Source organism: Neovison vison, chromosome 1, assembly GCF_020171115.1.
Source record: "Neovison vison isolate M4711 chromosome 1, ASM_NN_V1, whole genome shotgun sequence".
Taxonomy (NCBI): Eukaryota; Metazoa; Chordata; class Mammalia; order Carnivora; family Mustelidae; genus Neogale; species Neogale vison.
This window is the reverse complement of record NC_058091.1, coordinates 105,411,427-105,425,800: the sequence shown is the minus strand read 5'-3', so window position 1 is coordinate 105,425,800 and position 14,374 is coordinate 105,411,427. Positions and strand designations below refer to the sequence as shown.

The 14,374-nt window shown below is 35.6% G+C and overlaps 1 pseudogene; it reads right to left on the bottom strand.

The window, feature by feature from the left end:
* Positions 1 to 1,158: 1,158 nt before the first annotated feature.
* Positions 1,159 to 2,873, bottom strand: LOC122902820 (annotated as a pseudogene).
* Between the last annotated feature and the right edge of the window lie 11,501 nt (positions 2,874 to 14,374).

Below are 14,374 nucleotides of genomic sequence, written 5' to 3'. Positions count from 1 at the left end.
CTAGAAACCTTTTCAAAGTGAAAGAATATTTGGGAGTTACATAATCCTCTCTTTAAGATATCTTTATGGCTAGGGATTTAGTTAGATTATTAGCAACATTATTTAATTTACCTGGCTGATTTTTAATATGAAGTATTCTAAAATCTCACCCACATGATTTTAGTATATTAACACAAATATCTCAAAACTTTATCTTAATAAAAGTGAAATATGTAGAGAAAGGGATTAAAGAATTTTGAATTCTGAAAAATATCAAAAGTGCTTGATTTGATTCTTCATGTAGTAGATTTTCTCTAATTGGAAGTGTACATATTTATGATTTTTAGATTCTTCTAATTTACTAAAATTTTAACCACTGTGAAATACACCTTCTACTTTCTGGTTATACTCTGTGTCCTGAAGTTACTCTATTAATATAGCTACTACAACTATTCTGTATTAACTGTTTTCTTGGGACATCTATTTTCCATGTATTTACTTTCAACTGATTTGTTTCTTAATACAGACACAACTCAGAGATATCAGGAGTTCAGTTCCAGAGCACAATAAAGTGAATATCACAATAAAACAAATCACAAGAATTTTTTGGTCTCTTAGTACATAAAAAGTTATATTTTGTTGCAGTCTATTTTTTTTCCAATTTATTTATTCTCAGAAAAACAGTATTCATTATTTTTTCACCACACCCAGTGCTCCATGCAAGCCGTGCCCTCTATAATACCCACCACCTGGTACCCCAACCTCCCACCCCCCCGCTACTTCAAACCCCTCAGACTGTTTTTCAGAGTCCATAGTCTCTCATGGTTCACCTCCCCTTCCAATTTACCCAAATTCCCTACTCTTCTCTAACTCCCTTTGTCCTCCATGCTATTTGTTATGCTCCACAAATAAGTGAAGCCATATGATAATTGACTCTCTCTGCTTGACTTATTTCACTCAGCATAATCTCTTCCAGTCCCGTCCATGTTGCTACAAAAGTTGGGTATTCATCCTTTCTGATGGAGGCATAATACTCCATAGTGTATATGGACCACATCTTCCTTATCCATTCATCCGTTGAAGGGCATCTTGGCAGTCTACTAAGTATATAATAGCATTATGTCTAAAAAAATTTATATACCTAGTTAAAATACTTTATGACTAAATAAATGCTGATCATCATCTGCTTGCAGAGGGTGTTGCCTGGGAGTTTGATGGCTGCTGAGCGATCACGATGGTGGTTGCTGAAAGTGGGGGTGGCTGTGGCAACTTCTTAAAATAAGACAGCCATGAAGCTTGCACAGCATTTGACTCTTCCTCTGGTGGCTTTTCTGTAGTACGCAATGCTGTTTGATAGCATTTTAGCCAGAGTAGAAGTTTTTTCAAAAGGGGTCTCAAACTCAAACTCTCAGTCATCTCAAACTCTGCTGCTGCTTTATGAATTAAGTTTAGGTAACCATCTAAATCCTTTGTTGTCATTTCAACAATCTTTGCCGCATCTTTGCTAGGAGTAGTCTCTATCTCAAGAATCCATTCTCTGTGCTCATCCATAAGAAGCAACTCCTCATTCATTCAAGTTTTATCACAAGATTGCAGCAACTCAGTCCCATCTTCAGGCTTCCCTTCTGTTCTCTTGCTGTGTCACCATTTCTACAGTTACTTCCTCCACTGAAGTCTTAAACCCCTCAAAGTCCTCCATGAGCTTTGGCTTCAACTTCTTCCAAAGTCCCATTAATGTTGATATTTTGACTTCTCTGCATGAGTCACAGATGTTCCTAATGGCATCTAGAATGGTGAATCCTGTCCAGAAGGTTTTCAATGTACTTTTCCCAGATCCATCAGAAGAATCACTGTCTATGGCAGCTGGAGCTTTATAAAATATATTTTGTATATAATAAGACTTGGAAGTTGAAATTACTCCTTTATCTAATGGGTGCAGAGTGGATGCTGTGTTAGCAAGCATGAAAACAACATTAATCTGGTTGGGCATCTCCATCAGAGCTCTTGGGTAACCAGGTGCATTCTCCATGAGCAGTCATATTTTAAAAGAAATCTTTTTTTCTTTCTTCTCAACAGTGGGCTTAAGTATTCAATAAACCATGTTACAAACAGATGTGCTGTCATCTGGGCTTTATTGTTTCATTTATGGAGTGCAGGCAGAGTAGATTCAGCATACTTCCCAAGGGCCCTAGGATTTTCAGAATGGTAAATGAGCACTGGCTTCAACTTTGAAGTCATCAGTTGCATTAGCCCCTAATGAGACAGTCAGCTTCTCAGAAGGTCTGAAGCCAGGCTTTGACTTCTCTCTAGCTATAAAAGTCCTAGATGGCATCTACATTTCATCTACATTGAAAATCTGTCATTTGGCACAGGCACCTGCACTAATTCTCTCAGCGAGGTCTTCCAGATGACTTCCTGCAGCTTCTACCTCAGCAACAGCTGCTTCACCTTGTACTTTGATTGTATGGAGATGTCCTCTTTCCCTCAACCTCATGAACCAACCTCTGCCAGCTTCAAATTTTTCTTCAGCTTCCTCACCTCTCTCAGCCTTCACAGAATTGAAGAGAATTATAGCCTCGCTCTGGTTTAGACTTTGGCTTAAGGGAATGCCGTGACTGGTTTGATCTTCTATTTAGACCACTACAGCATTTTCCATACTAGCAATGCATTTATCTCACTTTCTTATCATTCATGTATTCCCTGGAGTAGCACTTTTAATTTTCCTTAAAACTTTTCCTTTGCATTCAGAACTTAACTAACTGATATAAGAGGCCTAACTTTTGGCCTGTCTTGGCTTTCAACATGCCTTCCTCACCAAACTTAATCATTTCTAACATTAAATTGAAAGTGAGAGACATGAAGCTCTTCCTTTCACTTGAATACTTAGAGACCATTGTGGGGTTATTGATTGACCTAATTTCAAAATTGTTTTGTCTCAGGAAATAGGGAGACCTGAGGAGAGGGAGAGAAATGGGAGAATGACCACCTGGTGGAGGAATCAGAACACACATCTGTATTAGGTCCACTGTCTTCTATGGGCACAGGTCATGGCACCCAAAATAATTATCATAGTAAATCAAAGATCACTGATTACAGGTCACCATGACAAATATAACAATAGTGAAAAAGTTTGGAATATTGTGAGAATTACCAAAATGGGACACAGAAGCATGAAGTGAGCAAGGGTTGATGGAAAAATGATAGACTTGCTCGGGCAGGGTTGCCATAAACTTTCATTTCCTGCAAAGCACAATAAAGCAAGGCACAATAAAATGAAATGTGCCTTTATTTAATGTAAGTGCTGAAGGCAGCAGAGGTGGGTTTCATGTTTGCTTGTTTAAATCCATTTTTATAATCTGTGGATTTTAATTGGACCCCTTAGTCAATTAGCACTTAAGTATTGATTTGATTGTATATAGGTCTACAATTTTACTATTTTGTTTTTTGTCTTCTCTATTTTTCTTTTTGTTGCTCTTGGTGTTATTTTGCTCTTTTCATTTTTTCCTCCATTTAGAATTATTGAATGTGTATCCAAAGTTTGTTTTAACTTATCTATTGTTTTCACCTATGCCACTTCACATTTTTTTAGCATTAGCTGTGGGAATGTTTATCCTTAAAATCTCACAGTATACATAGAGTTAATATTGTACCACTTCAGATTAAACATAGAAATCTCACTACTGTATAGGTCCATTTGACCCACTTCTTATCCCATGGAGAGTTACATAAAAGTTATCATATTAGAGTTACATAAGTGATACACCTCACAAGACAATATTATAATTTTAAACAGTTACATTTATTTAATTAATTTAAAAGGAATAATAGTCTTTTAAATTTACCCACAATATATTATTTTTAATGTTCTTCAGATTTTCTTAAAGATTTGAGTTTCCACCTGATAATATATTCTTTTTGTCTACTTAGCCTTTGTTGTAGTACATGTCTCCTGGTGAAAATTATACACTTTTTTAAAACCTGAAAATGCTTATTTTTCTTCATTCTTAAAAGTTGGGTTTTATGGGATATAGAATTCTGTGTTTACAATTTTTATCAGCAGTTTAAAGATCTTCTGCCCTCAGTTTCATAAGCTAAAATATATTCAAAGATGTTTCTAAGAGATCCAGTTAGATAATGGCTAACATTCTAGGGTACTCAATTTTACCAGAAATTTCTCATTTTTTAAAAAAGATTTCATTTATTTATTTGACAGACAGAGATCAAAAGTATGCAGAGAGGCAGGCGGGGGGGGGGGAGGAACAGGCTCCCCGCTGCGCAGAGAGCCTGATGTGGGGCTCCATCCCAGGATCTGGGGATCATGACCTGAGCCAAAGGCAGAGGCTTTAACCCACTGAGCCACCCAGGCGCCCCAGAAATTTCCTATTTTTAGCAGAAGTTTTTGAATATAAGACATTCTTAAGACAAAGAAGTAGAAATAATATTTTAAGATATCATTAGTTTAAATAATAATCAAAAAATTCAATTTCTGCCCATCACTTTAGCAATTAATATTTGCCCATCTTAAAAATAAATCACCCTTGGGGCACCTGGCTGGCTCAGTCAGTACAGCATCTGACTCTTGATCTTAGGGTTGTGAGTTTGAGCCCCACTTTGAGAATTAGAGATTACTTTAAAAATGGCTTAAACATATAAAAGGAAATGAATAATGAATAATTAAATGAATGAATGACTAAATAAAGCAAACACCTGTATGACTCCCAGCCTTTCAAAAAAATCATTCTTAATCTTTTTTTCTTTTTGCCTTACACAAAGAGAGTGACTTTGCCTTTTTCTTTTCTTCTCTCTCTCTTTTTTTAAAAGATTTCTTTTATTTATTTGACAGAGAGAGATCACAAGTAGGTAGAGAGGCAAGCAGAGGAAGTGGGGGAAGCAGTCTCCTTGTAGAACAGAGAGCCTGACGCAGGGCTCTATCCCAGGACCCTGAGATAATGACTCAAGCTGAAGACAGTGGCTTAACCCACTGAGCCACCCAGGCACACCTCTTTGCCTTTTTCTAAAAGATAAAATAAAATTAATCAAAATATCATCTAATAAGTTTAATGCTTTTCCAAGCTGCAAACGCTATTTCCCTCCACTTGTCGTCTTCTACTTTTTCTATACTTCTCTTTTGGTGATGGTAATTTTCATTTAAAATCAAAACCTTTTTTCATTTGTCTTAACTTTCTATTAGTCCATCTGAGTCACTTGAATGCAAGATTCATGTCTGACTCATCTGTACCTCCACGTGTCTACCCGAACACTTAAAATTTCTGTGACTATGGAGTATTCAGTAAATACTTTTTATGTGCAAGCTTGCTTAAAACTCCTTTTATGAATTTTTTTTCCTATGAAGAAAGATAAATTTGTTAGCCTGTTTTTACTGAGGAATTGCTGAAAATCATTAAGATCTTTTCTTGGTAAAAGAAGAAAGTAAGATTTGTGTTGAAAGTGTTTAAATTTTGATAGTATATATGTTTGTGCATCAATGTATATTTGTGAAAAAGTGTATTAGAGCACATTTGGTGTAATTTCGTGATACTTGGTCATAAAGATAGTCTAGTTTTAGTGCATTGTTCACTTGTTTTCAAAACAAAATCTAGCATCTGAGCTTCTTAACTCTTGCTAATAGAAGTAGGTCTTTCAAAGAAATAGAATAATGAAAACTATGCTAACATTTCTGATGTACTAAAATTGGGTTTTGAATCAGTGAGGGTCAGGTGTGTAATTGAAAGATAAACAGGAGCAGAAGTGGAGAAGCTGAGCACTTTAAAGTCCTGAGGTTAAGAGGAGATCTTCTGTGCAGACTTTCTTGAGGTCCAAGGCACCTTCTTCGTATCCATTGCATGACCGGCTCTCTTCTTAAGCTTACTTAAGAGACTTAGAGATGATCCAGGAGCAAACTGTCAAGTCCAGAAGGAGCTATTAATACCACACAGACATCCATCTTCAGTGAGTAAAGACCTACTGTCAGAATCTTCTGTGCTATGATAGAGTCAGTGAGAATTTGGGGCCAGTTGTACATTTTATATGTGACTCGTTTGAAGTTCTCAGACTACTGATGGCACTGGAGAAATGAAATAGGTTATTTTTGTTTTACCTGGTTAACATAGAAGCCATTTGTAATATTAAAATAAATGGATGAACCAATAACTATAACTTTCTTTTCTTTTTTCTTTTTAATGATTTTATTTACTTTTTGACAGAGAGAGAGAGATCACAGGTAGGCAGAGGCAGGCGGGGGGGATAGGGAAGCAGGTTCCCTGCTAAGCAGAGACCCTGATACAGGGCTCGATCCCAGGACCCCGAGACCATGACCTGAGCTGAAGACAGAGGCTTAACCCACTGAGCTACCCAGGCACCCCAATAATTTAATTTTCAACATTAAAAATATACTACAATTTACTTAAAGATTACTTAAGAAGCTGTGTAATTTAGGATGTTTTAGACTACAGGATAAAGAAACCTGGAATGTAGTAGTGTTTCTTATCTATAACACAGAGAAGGAAGTCTAGAGGTAGGACAGGATCCTGGCCTCATACCATCAGGGCTCTGATTTCAATTCTCTGCTACTCAGTATTTCTTTCCTTTGGTCTTGATTTAGGCTTTGTCTTGGTCAGTAGATGGCTGCCACCACGCACTGAGCGTGTATCCTGTTCACTGATGGTAAGAAATGGAAACTCTCTTCTAAGTACAGAATACTAAGTCCTCATCTTGAGTCTGATCCCTATATTCTCTCCAAACCAATAACAATCTCTAGGAGAATGCTACATACCATTGGCTTGAGTCTGGCTTTCTGAAAAAAACATTGTCAAAGATTCATGATTGACCTGGCATAATCAAAACACAGGTTAATTTTTTTTTTTTTAAAGAGAGGAAGGAAGAAATGATGTTTGCAAGATCACCTTAGGATTTATGTAAAAGATACACTGCTATTGGTAACATAATAAGTGTAGAAGCAGAGATATAAAAGACAAAACCACACAAATAAAGTACTGTATATTCTACTTTTATGCATTGAAATACCACTTAATTCCATCTTACTAACTGCATTTTCCCATCAAAATAAATTCAGTTATTCAAATGAACAAAAATATGTTTAAAGAACAAATGCCATTTTAAAAAAGCCTTGGGAATTAATCACTTTGCTTTTTTAAAATATGTGAGAAAACACCTGAGAACACAGCAAGATAATCTTGCTGTCTTCAAGAAAGCCTAAAAGTTTCACAGTCCTTGTTCCTGTGGTTACTCTTTTACAACTTGTAATGCATATCTCCAGATTTATGCAATGTGCAATAGAAGATAGAATAATAGGCCAAATGTATAAGTTATGTAAGGAAGTTGAAATATTTCAAATGATTTTTTTTAATGGGGCTACTCTAAGTGGCTTATTTGGGGGACTCTTAAATCATAATAGAACTTTCTCAGGGATGGAAAAATATCTTTTGAAATTTTTCACAATTAGCAGAGAGTCTGACACTCTGAATGACTATTTATGACTAAAACAGTATAAAATGCTTAACCCAAATTGGCTCCCGTGTCCAAAATTTTTGTGTATTACAGGTCAAAATTTGTGCCTTGAACCATTAGGTGTAAATCTACTGCAATACATTTAACCAGTCTTAATTCTCTCTTAGAAGTTGCTACTGATTTGCCTAAATCTTTTAGCAGAATGGGCCTCAACCCTTGGCTGCTGCATTTCTCCCACGGTGCACAAATCCACCTGGCAGCTCAGGGAGCTAATGGGTAAGGCCAACCTTAGAAAAAGTGTAGGTAAAAAGAAATTTTCTTCAAAGTAAAAGTGACTTGATTCGGTGCTTAATTCTTTCAAAGGCTATGAATTTTGTCTCTCTAAATTCCAAACCACAGTCTATGGTCATGACTTACAGTCATTAGAAAGCTGGAGGCAGAAATAGAATCATGAAAGGGAAGGGATACCTCATTTTACCATTACTCAACATTCATCTGATTTCTGCTTAGAAATTTAATAAGCACCAAGTCTGTGGAAATGATTCTACAACAATTCTCGCTTCTTAGTCTGCCTCTAAAGCTACTGTAACTCTGACTTCTCAAAAGGAAATGAGTTGAATAGAAATAGATAACAAATAATAGGCGACCTGAAAAGGTATCTCTTTTCAGGATCACAAAAACTTTTGAGAAAGATACTAATCAAGTTTACCCATAAACATGTCAGAAAAATTAGGTAACCCAAATGTCAAGGAACTTTGAAACTGAACTACAGTAGTTAAAATTAAATCAATGGCTATTGTTTCATTTATAGAAAATTAAATCATTATGGAATTAAAGTTGGCAACACTTTATTTTTTACTGAGAGCTCCATAGAAAATATTAGAAAAACATGGAATGTGTGGAAGATGAATAACAAAGGAAATCAGCTAAATTTATCTGGCTTAATGTCAATGAAATATATTACCCTCATTGATATTTATGACATTTTATAGTAGTAAAAATAAGTTCTGTCAAGTCTCAGTAGACAGCCAGAATCTTTAAACCAATTTAATAAATTTTTAACCAGACTATATACACAAAGTATTTGTTAAACAAATAAAACTAAATTAAATATAATTTTGATCATTAGAAATAAAATGGTAAACATTTTCACTCTTTGGGAGAAAACATTCTCCATTATATAGCCATTAACTACTGTATCAGTCTTTTTTATTACTTCAAGGAAGAGTTTATCAAATCTCCTATGAAGGTTTGTCTTTTTGGTTTATAAATTGGTAAGACAAAGAATCCGATTCTTTCATACCAGAAAGTTAAAACCTAAATCAAACCCAACAGCAAACAAACAAAGATCCTTAAGAATAATTTGTAAGTCTCTCTCATGAAACATTAAAAAGAAGGTGTCATAGGCAATAGGTTTTTCCATATTACTATTTAAGTGAGAATGACTATATACATGTATATTTAAGATATAACCAATTTTGACATAAACAATATATTAATGTAGTTTTAGTAATATATTAAATATATGCTTAACATAGATTTAAAAACTGTTCTTCAAAGTGAACAATTATTTTATTCCTTTTCCATGTCTCAGAGATTTGCAACCAGATTATGAAGTAAATGAGCAAATGAATGATAATCCAGTGGTAATATACACAAGAAGCTACACTGAACACAAATATTTTTGAAAGTACTAATGTAGAAAACTAAGAATCTGTTTCTAAATGTGTAACTGCTATTTCCTGTGATATAAAACAAGCATAAATATTTAGAATTTGTGCTTTCAAAACAGATTTGTACCCAATATTGTTTCTGGTTGAAATTATATTTAGGATTGATTGTATTAGAAAATAACTGTATATGTTTTCTTAAATAAGGCTTCTTCCACTTTCTTTTTTTCTTCAAAGCAAGTGCAATGCTAACTCTGTTTCATGGTATTTAGTATGGAGTATTTAATATACCTAGATGAATAAGAATTTATTCACAGCTTCTGGGAGTATTGATGAGTTTATACTAAAAAAAAAGAAAATAATGTCATGACTAATTACAAAAAGATCCAAGAAAGGAGGGCAAAACATATCTGTTTCAGCAGACACTTAGCAAAAAGAATGCTGTGTTTCTCCACTGACCTTTGAAGTTCTTCAGCTCCAGTGCTGGGCAGCATTAATAATGTCTTTGTGAAGAGAATGGTGGTAGCTGAGTGGACAAATCAATAACTCAGGGTGAGTCTATACACAATTGTAGAGCTAAAAAGACCCGAACAGTCAATTCTTTCATTCTTCACTAGAATCCACACTGGCTTAAAATAAGGATAAACATGAAAGCACCAACCTCAACAACGATTAAGACATTTTTACAAGTGTCTCTCTACTTCCATACCAATGCAGAAACATAGATAGAGCCTTCAAAGACCACAGAGTATATGAGATATCAGAGAATATAGCTTAACTCTAAGAGGACGTAAAGGAATTGACTTCTAACCAAACTGAATTGAATGATTGACGTATTTACCAGAATTGATTCTCTGTCAATTCCTTTGAACTTACTGAAAGAGTATATTAGAATGGAAAATCTGATTTAATTTGAAAACTGATTTTGGGTTTTATTGGTAAAATTACATGATATAAATCGTTTTGGAGCTAATGTGATAATCACATTTAAAAAAAAGAGTGTATTTAAAAATGGTAATGCATAGTATTCTTAAACGTAAGTTGAACCTAATGTATTATGTTATTGACAAACTTGGACTTTTGTACCTCCCTGAAAACCATGCTATGTTTTAATTCTACCAGTTGCATCACCACAAAAGTGAAGAAAAGCTAGATTGTAAGGTTTACCTATTCATTCAATAAATATTTATGGATCATATATACAGAGGGCCTGCCATGGGCCTATGTACATTGTGTAAAGGTTTACAATCTCATGGGGAAACATCATACACACCTAAGTCTAAAGTCATGACTGCCGGAGATAATATTTGAAATTACTAAGAGGAGATTTTCTTCTATATAAACTTCCCAGTAGATTCAAGATTTTCTTTAGATCCAGTGGCCTTCATTTCCTCAGGGACCCTATTCTCTATGGCTTGCAGGTGAAGACAGTGGGCTCCCTGGCAAGGACCTAAGAAACATCTTGACTCCGCTCAGATTCCCCTTGATGTTCTCTCAAAATCTTTTCCTTCCTTGCTTGAAAAAGGCCTTGATCATCTTTGCCTGTACAAAGAAATTGCGTTATATTGTATGCTGCATTCTGCCAGACTCTGATTAACTTTTTTAGATCCTTACCCTTGTCCTCCATATTTGGCCTCAGATTCTAAAGCTAATTTCTTTTGAAACTCAAAACCATAACAATAACATTTTTTTCCTCTCCAACTTTAGCAGATTGCAAATATAAAATGGTTCAGCTTTAGACTCTTATATATGATCTGACTAAAGAAATTCATTCATCCTTTCAATATTTTAAGCTGGTATTATGCTATTGCCGGGGTCAGAAAATGAGGAAGAGCCTTTGGGTCCCAAAGAAAACGGAAAATGGAGAAGTGGGACTTGAGGTTAAAATATTTAAATATTATCCCATTCTATAAAAAACAATCACTACATTCCTGCAAATTCTGACTAAAATAGATATAACTTGCTGTTCGAAGACCCCGAGACTTTGTGGGCTTATCTTTACATAGTTTACTGAAGAGAAACTTAAAAAGGAGAGCAGGTGAGTAATCATTCAATAGTTGGTCAAAAGGGCAATACTTTTGAATTTCATTAGTTACGGTCACCACTTGAAAAAATTGCTTCACATGTTTCTAGTTATCAACAACACATAGGGGATGTGACCTGAAGTAGGCTCTGGAAGAATATCCAGGTGTGGACATAAACCAAAGAAAATGGTAATAAGATACTTTAAAGTGATGACTTATAGTAGAATATAAGTATTTCCTAGAATTTTGGTTCTGGATGCAAATGCAGAAGTCTTCCTTGAGAGCTGAGGAGTCTGGGGCCCCAACGGGCCAGCTGACAGAGGCCAAGAAACATAGATGCATCTATATTAAACATAAAGCTAGGTTTCCTGACTTTCTTTCCTTTGCCAGGGAAATATCTAGCCTTGGATGGAAAAGCTATGGGAATAAATAATAGGTTGATCATACTCTTTTTTTCTCTAATTTGTTGTGGAGCTCTCCATTGATTAACCTTAACCAGAAGCCAGAGGGACAAGGAATCCCTTTTCCTGTACAATGGTAAATGCTATACAGGTGAGAGACAGAACAGGTAGATAAGGGTGGAGAATAAATCTGGAGGGGAACTAGAGATAGCCAGCATGCCAGGTTTTTTTTCCCCTTTAAGCTTTTATTATATTAATTAAAAATAGTTTATATTCTGATCACTAGACTCTTTTTCGCTTATATTGTTTTTTAAGATACAGAGCAAAAAGTACATTTTTCTTTAGAAAACCAGGCCCACCTGTTTGCTCATCACTCTTACTTAGTTTAAATGGTATATGACAAAATTACAAATAATTTTGAGATACAGTGTCATCAGTGAAGTAAAGGATTAAAGGTCATACCTCATTATGCTGATTATGAAATGGAGTTCATTTACTCTTGTGTTTTAAAGGAATTCTAAAAGTGAGGAATTTGTTTCTATATTCTGCAATGCTTGTGCTATCTGTAAGGGTTTTTTTCCTCCTTAAAAGTGTTTTTATGCTCCAGAAAGTAACTCTGCCACATCACACACACACACACAAATCAAATGCCAAATATGTAGGCAAAAGGAAAATCATTCCTGACCCATGTAGGTGAATGGTTTGCATCTTGAATATAATGTTTCATTACCCATATCATTGTCCTAGCTTGAAAATATTTATGAGTGGTCATAAAATTAGCTATCCCTTTTCAAATATTCAACTTGCAGCATGCATGCTGTCGACCTGCAGTGGAAAGTATTGCTCTGCTTGACTATTTTATATATCTTATTTTAAAAGTGACTTATTTTTATTGGCTTAAAATTTACCTACTTTAATTTTATTAAAATTTTCACATTTTTTACAATTTCATATTAGGAAAAATTGAGAGCTTAACCAGTATCCTTCAAAATAGTTTCCCAGACAAATATATTTTCATGCTTAATCCTTTCAGACAACTAAGTGTAATAGATATGCACCTTGTACAGAGAAAATTAGAAAAACTAATTTCTAACTATGGTCTTTTTTTTTTTTTTACTTTTGCCAAGTTTATTCATTCATATATTAAAGGTATATTTAAACTTGGCTCTGATAGAATTCTTTTTTTTAAATTTCTTTTCAGCGTAACAGTATTCATTGTTTTTGTACTACACCCAGTGCTCCATGGATTCCGTGCCCTCCTTAATACCCACCACCTGGCTCCCCCAACCTCCCACCCCTCTCCTTCAAAACCCTCAGATTGTTTTTCAGAGTCCATAGTCTCTCATGTTTCACCTCCCCTTCCAATTTCCCTCAACTCCCTTCTCCTCTCCATCTCCCCTTGTCCTCCATGCTATTTGTTATGCTCCACAAATAAGTGAAACCATATCATAATTGACTCTCTCTGCTTGACTTAGTTCACTCAGCATAATCTCTTTGGTCTTTTTTTTTTTTTTTTAAGATTTTTATTTATTTATTTGACAGAGAGGAGATCACAAGCAGGCAGAGAGGCAGGCAGAGAGAAAGGGGGAAGCAGGCTCCCTGCTGAGCAGAGAGCCTGATGTGGGGCTGGATTCCAGGACCTGGAGATCATGACCTGACCTGAAAGCAGAGGCTTAACCCACTGAGCCACCAAGGCGCCCCTAACTATTGTCTTAATAAGAAACTAATTTTACCACTTAGCATCTGTACCTTTTCTGTAGAAGGAAATGTTGCCTTCAATCAAGGTCTTGATGCAGAGATTTACATAATTGACACCATGTCCTAAAAATATAATACAACACTTCAGAATTCTATTGTAATTGTAATTGTAAATGAAATAGGTTCATTAGCTCATGAAGGTGAAAAGTCTATGTAACAGAGAGGAAAATACAAAACACTGTTGTATTAAATTTTTAAGTATTGTGTTAGACTTGGTCCTTTAGAAATCAAGGCCTGCTAGTGCCTGGGAGGCTCAGAGGGTTAAGCCCCTGCCTTCGGCTCAGGTCATGATCTCAGGATTTGAGGATCCAGGTGCATTGGGCTCTCTGCTCAGCAGAGAGCCTTCTTCCCCCTCTCTCCCTGCCTGCCTCTCTGCCTACTTGTGATCTCTCTCTCTCTCTCAAATAAATAAATAAATAAATAAATAAATAAAATCTTTAGAAATCAAGGCCTGGGAGCACCTGGGGGGCTCAGTTGGTTAATCATCTGACTTTTGATTTGGACTGAGATCACGATCTCAGGGTCGTGAGATCAGATACCACATGAGTTCCTTGGTCAACAGGGAGTCTACTTATCCTTCTCCCTCTGCTCCTCCTATGGCTTGTGCTCTTTCTCTTTTTCTTTGTCTAAATTGATTTTTTTTAAAAAATCTGTAAAAAGAAATCAAGACCTGAGGGCAAACATAAAAGTGCTGCCACTTTCTTTGGGAAGTGCAAACCCAGAGTGCCCGGGATGAAGAAAAAAGAAAACAAGGCAAACAAAGATGTGAAACTGGCCTCTGGGTCACAATTAGCCAAGTGAAATAAGGCTTTGTTCGGCAAGCAGACATGTCTTTTTCACATGTGAGACTTTCTATGGAAGAATTATAAGGAGAAATCAGACCTTAGAGAAGAGTTGGGAAGGAATAAGTAGAGAAGTGCGTCTGTTCCTCTTTCATGCCTCATTTCTCATTGGTCAAGGATCATTCTATGGGATGGAATTTAATTTCTGGGTTTTGTTATCCTTCCACTTGGAAACCATTCAGGAAGCTATGGCCCATGCTCAACAGAGTGACAATCCATTTAAGCAAGAAAAT